The sequence below is a fragment of the Bos mutus genome, chromosome 4 (genome assembly GCF_027580195.1).
Source record: "Bos mutus isolate GX-2022 chromosome 4, NWIPB_WYAK_1.1, whole genome shotgun sequence".
Taxonomy (NCBI): domain Eukaryota; kingdom Metazoa; phylum Chordata; class Mammalia; order Artiodactyla; family Bovidae; genus Bos; species Bos mutus.
The window spans coordinates 327,384-336,583 of NC_091620.1; positions in this window are offsets into that span (position 1 = coordinate 327,384).

Here is a 9,200-nt window from a genome sequence, read left to right on the forward strand (position 1 = left end):
AATTCCAAACTCTACTTTAGATTTTTAATTTTAGCTTTTTGGTATATGTTATCAATTTTGTACCTATAGTTTTTTATAATTTCTGTGACTTTTTTTTCCTCTGTTTCTTTCTCTTCTTCTTTTATATAACATTGTATATCTGAAATTCCAAACTCTACTCTAGATTTTTAATTTATGCTTTTTGGTATTTGATATCAATTTTGTACCTGTATTTTCTTTATAATTTTTGCGACATTGTTTTTGTTTGTTTGTTTGTTTTCTCTCTTTATTTTTCTTCTTCCTTTTTTTAACATTGTATCTTTGAAATTCCAAACTCTACTCTAGATTTTTAATCTTTGCTTTTTGGTATTAGTTATCAATTTTGTACCTGTATTTTCTTTATAATTCTTGCGACCTTGTTTGTTTTTCTTTGTTCATTTTTTCTCTCTTTCTTTTCCTTCTTTTCTACAACATCGTATTTTTGAAATTCCAAACTCTACTCTAGATTTTTAATTTTTGCTTCTATGTATTTGTTACCAATTTTGTACCTTTAAGAACCCAATCTTCAGGACCCATTTTTCACTAGGGAGCGAGATTACTGGCTTGACTGCTCTCTCTCCCTTTGACTCTCCTTTTTCTCCACCAGGTCGCCTGTGTCTCCTCCCTAACCCCTCTCTACTCTACCCAACTCTGTGAATTTCTGTGTGTTCCAGATGGTGGAGAACACTTAGGGAACTGATTACTGGCTGGATCTGTCTCCCTCCCTTTCATTCCCCCCTTTTATCCTTCTGGCCACCTCTGTCTCCTTCCTCCTTCTTCTCTTCTCTGTATAACTCCATGAACATCTCTGAGTGGTCCAGTTGTGGAGTGCACATAAGGAAGTGACTACTGGCTAGCCCACTCTCTCCACTATTGATTCCACCTCATCTCATTTGGGTCACCTCTAACTCCCTCCTCCCTCTTCTCTTCTCCATGTAATGCTGTGAACCTCTCTGAGTGACCCTCACAGTAGAGAAACTTTTCATCTTTAATGTAGATGTTTTATCAATGGTGCTGTATAGAAGGAGGAGTTTTGAAACTACTGTAAAAATAAGACCGATAACTGGAAGCAGGAGGCTTAAGTCCAAACCCTGACTCCAAGGAACTCCTGACTCCAAGGAACATTAATTGACAGGAGCTCATCAAACGCCTCCATACCGACACTGAAACCAAGCACCACACAAGGGCCAACAAGTTCCAGGGCAAGACATACCAAGCAAATTCTCCAGCAACAAAGGAACACAGCCCTGAGCTTCAAGATACAGGCTGCCCAAAGTCACCCCAAAACCATAGACATCTCATAACTCATTACTGGACATTTCATTGCACTCCAGAGAGAAGAAATACAGCTCCACCCACCAGAACAGCGACACAAGCTTCCCTAACCAGGAAACCTTGACAAGCCACCTGTACAAACCCACACACAGCGAGGAAATGCCACAATAAAGAGAACTCCACAAACTGCCAGAATACAGAAAGGACACCCCAAACTCAGCAATTTAAACAAGATGAAGACACAGAGGAATACCCAGCAGATAAAGGAACAGGATAAATGCCCACCAAACCAAACAAAAGAGGAAGAGATAGGGAATCTACCTGATAAAGAATTCCGAATAATGATAGTGAAATTGATCCAAAATCGTGGAATTAAAATGGAATCACAGATAAATAGCCTGGAGACAAGGATTGAGAAGATGCAAGAAAGGTTTAACAAGGACTTAGAAGAAATAAAAGAGAGTCAATATATAATGAATAATGCAATAAATGAAATTAAAAACACTCTGGAGGCAACAAATAGTAGAATAACAGAGGCAGAAGATAGGATTAGTGAATTAGAAGATAGAATGGTAGAAATAAATGAATCAGAGAGGATAAAAGAAAAACGAATTAAAAGAAATGAGGACAATCTCAGAGACCTCCAGGACAATATTAAACGCTACAACATTCGAATCATAGGGGTTCCAGAAGAAGAAGACAAAAAGAAAGACCATGAGAAAATACTTGAGGAGATAATAGTTGAAAACTTCCCTAAAATGGGGAAGGAAATAATCACCCAAGTCCAAGAAACCCAGAGAGTCCCAAACAGGATAAACCCAAGGCGAAACACCCCAAGACACATAATAATCAAATTACCAAAGATCAAACACAAAGAACAAATATTAAAAGCAGCAAGGGAAAAACAACAAATAACACACAAGGGAATTCCCATAAGGATAACAGCTGATCTTTCAATAGAAATTCTTCAAGCCAGGAGGGAATGGCAAGACATACTTAAAGTGATGAAAGAAAATAACCTACAGCCCAGATTATTGTACCCAGCAAGGATCTTATTCAAATATGAAGGAGAAATCAAAAGCTTTATAGACAAGCAAAAGCTGAGAGAATTCAGCACCACCAAACCAGCTCTCCAACAAATACTAAAGGATAGTCTCTAGATAGGAAACACAAAAACAGTGTATAAATTCGAACCCGAAACAATAAAGTAAATGGCAGCGGGATCATACTTATCAGTAATTACCTTAAACGTAAATGGGTTGAATGCCCCAACCAAAAGACAAAGACTGGCTGAATGGATACAAAAACAAGACCCCTACATATGTTGTCTACAAGAGACCCACCTCAAAACAGGGGACACATACAGACTGAAAGTGAAGGGCTGGAAAAAGATTTTCCATGCAAATAGGGACCAAAAGAAAGCAGGAGTCGCAATACTCATATCAGATAAAATAGACTTTAAAACAAAGGCTGTGAAAAGAGACAAAGAAGGTCACTACATAATGATCAAAGGATCAATCCAAGAAGAAGATATAACAATTCTAAATATATATGCACCCAACATGGGAGCACTGCAGTATGTAAGACAAATGCTAACAAGTATGAAAGGAGACATTAACAATAACACAATAATAGTGGGAGACTTTAATAGCCCACTCACACCTATGGATAGATCAACTAAACAGAAAATTAACAAGGAAATTCAAACTTTAAATGATACAATAGACCAGTTAGACCTAATTGATATCTATAGGACATTTCATCCCAAAACAATGAATTTCACCTTTTTCTCAAGCGCACATGGAACCTTCTCCAGGATAGATCACATCCTGGGCCATAAAGCTAGCCTTGGTAAATTCAAAAAAATAGAAATCATTCCAAGCATCTTTTCTGACCACAAGGCAGTAAGATTAGATCTCAACTACAGGAAAAAACTATTAAAAATTCCAACATATGGAGGCTGAACAACACGCTGCTGAATAACCAACAAATCACAGAAGAAATCAAAAAAGAAATCAAAATATGCATAGAAATGAATGAAAATGAAAACACAACAACCCAAAACCTGTGGGACACGGTAAAAGCAGTCCTAAGGGGAAAGTTCATAGCAATACAGGCACACCTCAAAAAACAAGAAAAAAGTCAAATAAATAACCTAACTCTACACCTAAAGCAACTAGAAAAGGAAGAAATGAAGAACCCCAGGGTTAGTAGAAGGAAAGAAATCTTAAAAATTAGAGCAGAAATAAATGCAAAAGAAACAAAAGAGACCATAGCAAAAATCAACAAAACCAAAAGCTGGTTCTTTGAAAGGATAAATAAAATTGACAAACCATTAGCCAGACTCATCAAGAAACAAAGGGAGAAAAATCAAATCAATAAAATTAGAAACGAAAATGGAGAGATCATGACAACACAGAAATACAAAGGATCATAAGAGACTACTATCAACAATTATATGCCAATAATATGGACAACGTGGAAGAAATGGACAAATTCTTAGAAAAGTACAACTTTCCCAAACTCGACCAGGAAGAAATAGAAAATCTTAACAGACCCATCACAAGCATGGAAATTGAAACTGTAATCAAAAATCTTCCAGCAAACAAAAGCCCCAGTCCAGATGGCTTCACAGCTGAATTCTACCAAAAATTTAGAGAAGAGCTAACACCTATCCTGCTCAAACTCTTCCAGAAAATTGCAGAGGAAGGTAAACTTCCAAACTCATTCTATGAGGCCACCATCACCCTAATACCAAAACCTGACAAAGATCGCACAAAAAAAGAAAACTACAGGCCAATATCACTGATGAACATAGATGCAAAAATCCTTAACAAAATTCTAGCAATCAGAATCCAACAACACATTAAAAATATCATACACCATGACCAAGTGGGCTTTATCCCAGGGATGCAAGGATTCTTCAATATCCACAAATCAATCAATGTAATACACCACATTAACAAATTGAAAAACAAAAACCATATGATTATCTCAATAGATGCAGAGAAAGCCTTTGACAAAATTCAACACCCATTTATGATAAAAAACTCTCCAGAAAGCAGGAATAGAAGGAACATACCTCAACATAATAAAAGCTATATATGACAAACCCACAGCAAACATTATCCTCAATGGTGAAAAATTGAAAGCATTTCCTCTAAAGTCAGGAACAAAACAAGGGTGCCCACTTTCACCATTACTATTCAACATAGTTTTGGAAGTTTTGGCCACAGCAATCAGAGCAGAAAAAGAAATAAAAGGAATCCAAATTGGAAAAGAAGAAGTAAAACTCTCACTATTTGCAGATGACATAATCCTCTACATAGAAAACCCTAAAGACTCCACTAGAAAACTACTAGAACTAATCAATGACTATAGCAAAGTTGCAGGATATAAAATCAACACACAGAAATCCCTTGCATTCCTATACACTAATAATGAGAAAACAGAAAGAGAAATTAAGGAAACAATTCCATTCACCATTGCAACGGAAAGAATAAAATACTTAGGAATATATCTACCTAAAGAAACTAAAGACCTATATATAGAAAACTATAAAACACTGGTGAAAGAAATCAAAGAGGACACTAATAGATGGAGAAATATACCATGTTCATGGATTGGAAGAATCAGTGTAGTGAAAATGAGTGTACTACCTAAAGCAATTTATAGATTCAATGCAATCCCTATCAAACTACCAACAGTATTCTTCACAGAGCTAGAACAAATAATTTCACAATTTGTATGGAAATAGAAAAAACCTTGAATAGCCAAAGCGATATTGAGAAAGAAGAATGGAACTGGAGGAATCAACCTACCTGACTTCAGGCTCTACTACAAAGCCACAGTTATCAAGACAGTATGGTACTGGCACAAAAACAGAAATATAGATCAATGGAACAAAATAGAAAGCCCAGAGATAAATCCATGCACATATGGACACCTTATCTTTGACAAAGGAGGCAAGAATATACAATGGATTAAAGACAGTCTCTTTAACAAGTGGTGCTGGGAAATCTGGTCAACCACTTGTAAAAGAATGAAACTAGAACACTTTCTAACACCATACACAAAAATAAACTCAAAATGGATTAAAGATCTCAACGTAAGACCAGAAACTATAAAACTCCTAGAGGAGAACATAGGCAAAACACTCTCCGACATACATCACAGCAGGATACTCTATGACCCACCTCCAAGAATATTGGAAATAAAAGCAAAAATAAACAAATGGGACCTAATTAAACTTAAAAGCTTCTGCACAACAAAGGAAACTATTAGCAAGGTGAAAAGGCAGCCTTCAGAATGGGAGAAAATAATAGCAAATGAAGCAACGGACAAACAACTAATCTCAAAAATATACAAGCAACTCCTACACCTCAACTCCAGAAAAATAAATGACCCAATCAAAAAATGGGCCAAAGAACTAAATAGACATTTCTCCAAAGAAGACATACAGATGGCTAACAAACACATGAAAAGATGCTCAACATCACTCATTATCAGAGAAATGCAAATCAAACCACTATGAGGTACCATTTCACCCTAGTCAGAATGGCTGCGATCCAAAAGTCTACAAATAATAAATGCTGGAGAGGGTGTGGAGAAAAGGGAACCCTCTTACACTGTTGGTGGGAATGCAAACTAGTACAGCCACTATGGAGAACAGTGTGGAGATTCCTTAAAAAACTGGAAATAGAACTGCCTTATGATCCAGCAATCCCACTGCTGGGCATACACACTGAGGAAACCAGAAGGGAAAGAGACACGTGTACCCCAATGTTCATCGCAGCACTGTTTATAATAGCCAGGACATGGAAGCAACCTAGATGTCCATCGGCAGATGAATGGATAAGAAAGCTATGGTTCATATACACAATGGAGTATTACTCAGCCATTAAAAAGAAAACATTTGCATCAGTTCTAATGAGGTGGATGAAACTGGAGCCTATTATACAGAGTGAAGTAAGCCAGAAAGAAAAACACCAATACAGTATACTAACGCATATATATGGAATTTAGAAAGATGGTAACAATAACCCTGTGTACGAGACAGCAAAAGAGACACTGATGTATAGAACAGTCTTATGGACTCTATGGGAGAGGGGGAAGGTGGGAAGATTTGGGAGAATGGCATTGAAACATGTAAAATATCATGTATGAAATAAGATGCCAGTCCAGGTTCGATGCACGATACTGGATGCTTGGGGCTAGTGCACTGGGACGACCCAGAGGGATGGTATGGGGAGGGAGGAGGGAGGAGGGTTCAGGATGGGGAACACATGTATACCTGTGGCGGATTCATTTTGATATTTGGCAAAACTAATACAATTATGTAAAGTTTAAAAATAAATTAAAAAAAAAAAAACCTCAACATTCATAAAATTAAGATCATGGCATCCAATCCCATCACTTCATGGCAAAAAGAAGGGGTAAAGTGGAACTGGTGACAGATTTTATTTTCTTGGACTCTGAAGTCACTTCGAATGGTGACTGCAGCCATGAAATTAAAAGATGATTGCTTCTTAGAAGAAAAGCTATGAGTAAACTAGACAGTATATTAAAAAGCAAAGATATCACTCTGCTGACAAAGGTCTGCATAGTCAAAGCTATGGTTTTTCCAGTAGTTAAGTACAGATGTGAGAATTGGACCATAAAGAAGGCTGAGGGCCAAAGAATTTATGCTTTCAAATTGTGGTGCTGCAGAAGACCCTTGAGAGTCCCTTGGACTGCAAGAAGATCAAACCAGTCCATCCTCCCCCTCATGGCTCAGTCGGTAAAGAGTCTGCCTGCAATGCAGGAGACCCAGGTTCAGTCCCTGGGTTGGAAAGATCCCCTGGAGAAGGAAATGGCAACCCACTCAGTATTCTTGCCTGGAGAATTCCATGAACAGAGGAGATTGGTGGGTTATAGTCCCTGGGGTCACAAAGAATCAGACACGACTGTGTGACTAACACTGGACAGCAAGGAGATCAAACCAGTCAGTCTTACAGGAAATCAATCCTGAATATTCATTAGAAAGTCTGATGCTGAAGTTGAAGCTCCAATACACTGGCCACCTGATGCAAAGAGCCAACACATTAGAAAAGACCCTGATGCTGGGAGAGATAGGGGGCAAGAGAAGAGAGCGACAGAGGATGAGATGGTGGGATAGCATCACTGACTCAACGGACAGGAGTTTGAGCAAACTCCAGGAGATAGTGAAGGACAGGGAAGCATGGTGTGCTGTAGTCCATGGGGTCGCAAAGAGTCAGAGATGACTTAGCTGAACAACAGCAAAACAATTTGTCACAACTTTCCTTCCAAGGAGCAAGTGTCTTTTAATTTCATGGTTACAGTCACCGTCTGCAGTGATTTGGGAGACCAAATAGTGCCAGGACTCCCGATGAAAACAGTAGACTTTTCTCTTTGTGAACCAGTCTTCCCTAACCAGGGTGAAACCTGTGACGGTGGCTTCATTAGTCTAGAGAGCTAACCTGGTGACTTAGCTGGGGCAGCCCCTGCCAAACAATTTCTTTCTGCTGGTTCTATGGAAACACCCCGGGTTATCTCACATGATGGCTGATGTGTACTTTTTCCTCTGAAAACAAACTGTCAAGAGTGAGCAAGGGGAAAGCTGTGAGCTGTGAGCTCTGGCCCAGTAATCATAGACACCGAATCCAGCCTCACCTGTCACACTGCCCCTCCCCAAGATCAGACATCCTGTTCCTACAACATCGTCATTCCCAAAGCCATTGCTTCTGCCCCTTTAAAGGGGAGGGCAGCCCAGAACTTAGAGGACAGGATCTTTGCTCAAGTGTTATCTGTAGTTGTCACCAATCATTAACACCAAGAGGGGAGGAACCGCACCTCAGAAGTCAAGGTCACGTACAGGAAGGACCAGCAGGCAGAGACTGCGGTGAACTGGGGAAAAGTGGTGAAGAGGGGAAGTGTTAGTCTCTCAGTCGTGTCTGACTCATTGCGACCCATGGACTGTGGCTTATCAGAATGCTCTGTCCATGGAATTCTCCAGGCAAGGATACTGGAGTGGGTTGCCATTCCCTTCTCCAGGGGATCTTCCTGACCCAGGGACTGAACCTATATCTCCTGCACTGACAGCAGATTCATTACTGTTGATCCACCCGGGAAGCCACTGTTCTGTGCTACTCTGCAAGATTATTATCTTTCTATGGACATTTTGTGTACTCTTTCAAATAAATATGTGAAATGCACACTTGTTCACCCTCCCTCCTTGCCCACACAAAAGTAAGTGGTAGCCTCACCATTCTTCACCCTCCAGGAGTGAGCCCTGCAGTGGTACCTGCTCCCGAGGCTGTTTCTACTCTGTGATGTGCCCATGTACTGGGGACGGCATTCCAGAAGGCCTGTAAGATCAGCGTTCCCTCCCACAAGCCTATTTCCCTACATCTCCCAACACGTGGCATCCTCTATGCCATGTGGCTTTCTCATTCCTGCCAGCAATGGGTACAAAACTACATCTCATTGTTGAATAATTTGCACTACTCTAATAACTACTACTACTGGAGAAGGAAATGGCAAGCCACTCCAGTCTTCTTGCCTGGAGAATCCCATGGACAGAGCAGCCTGGCGGGTCCATGGGGTCACAAGAGTCAGACACGACTTAGCAACTAAACCACCAATAACTACTACATATGGGAAGCTTATCACATGCCCTTGAGATTCTTCACTCACGTAAAGAAATAGGAATGATTTTCTATTTCTCGCTGATTTTTTAGGGGTTTTGTGTGTGTTTCTAGATAGTAGTCCCTCTCGCTATTTTAAAAAACCACCTTTTGAGATATCATTCACATACTGTACAATTCACCCACAAAGTGAATAATTCAATGGGTTTTAGTATATTCACAAATATGTGCAGACCTCACCACAGTCAATTTTAGAACATT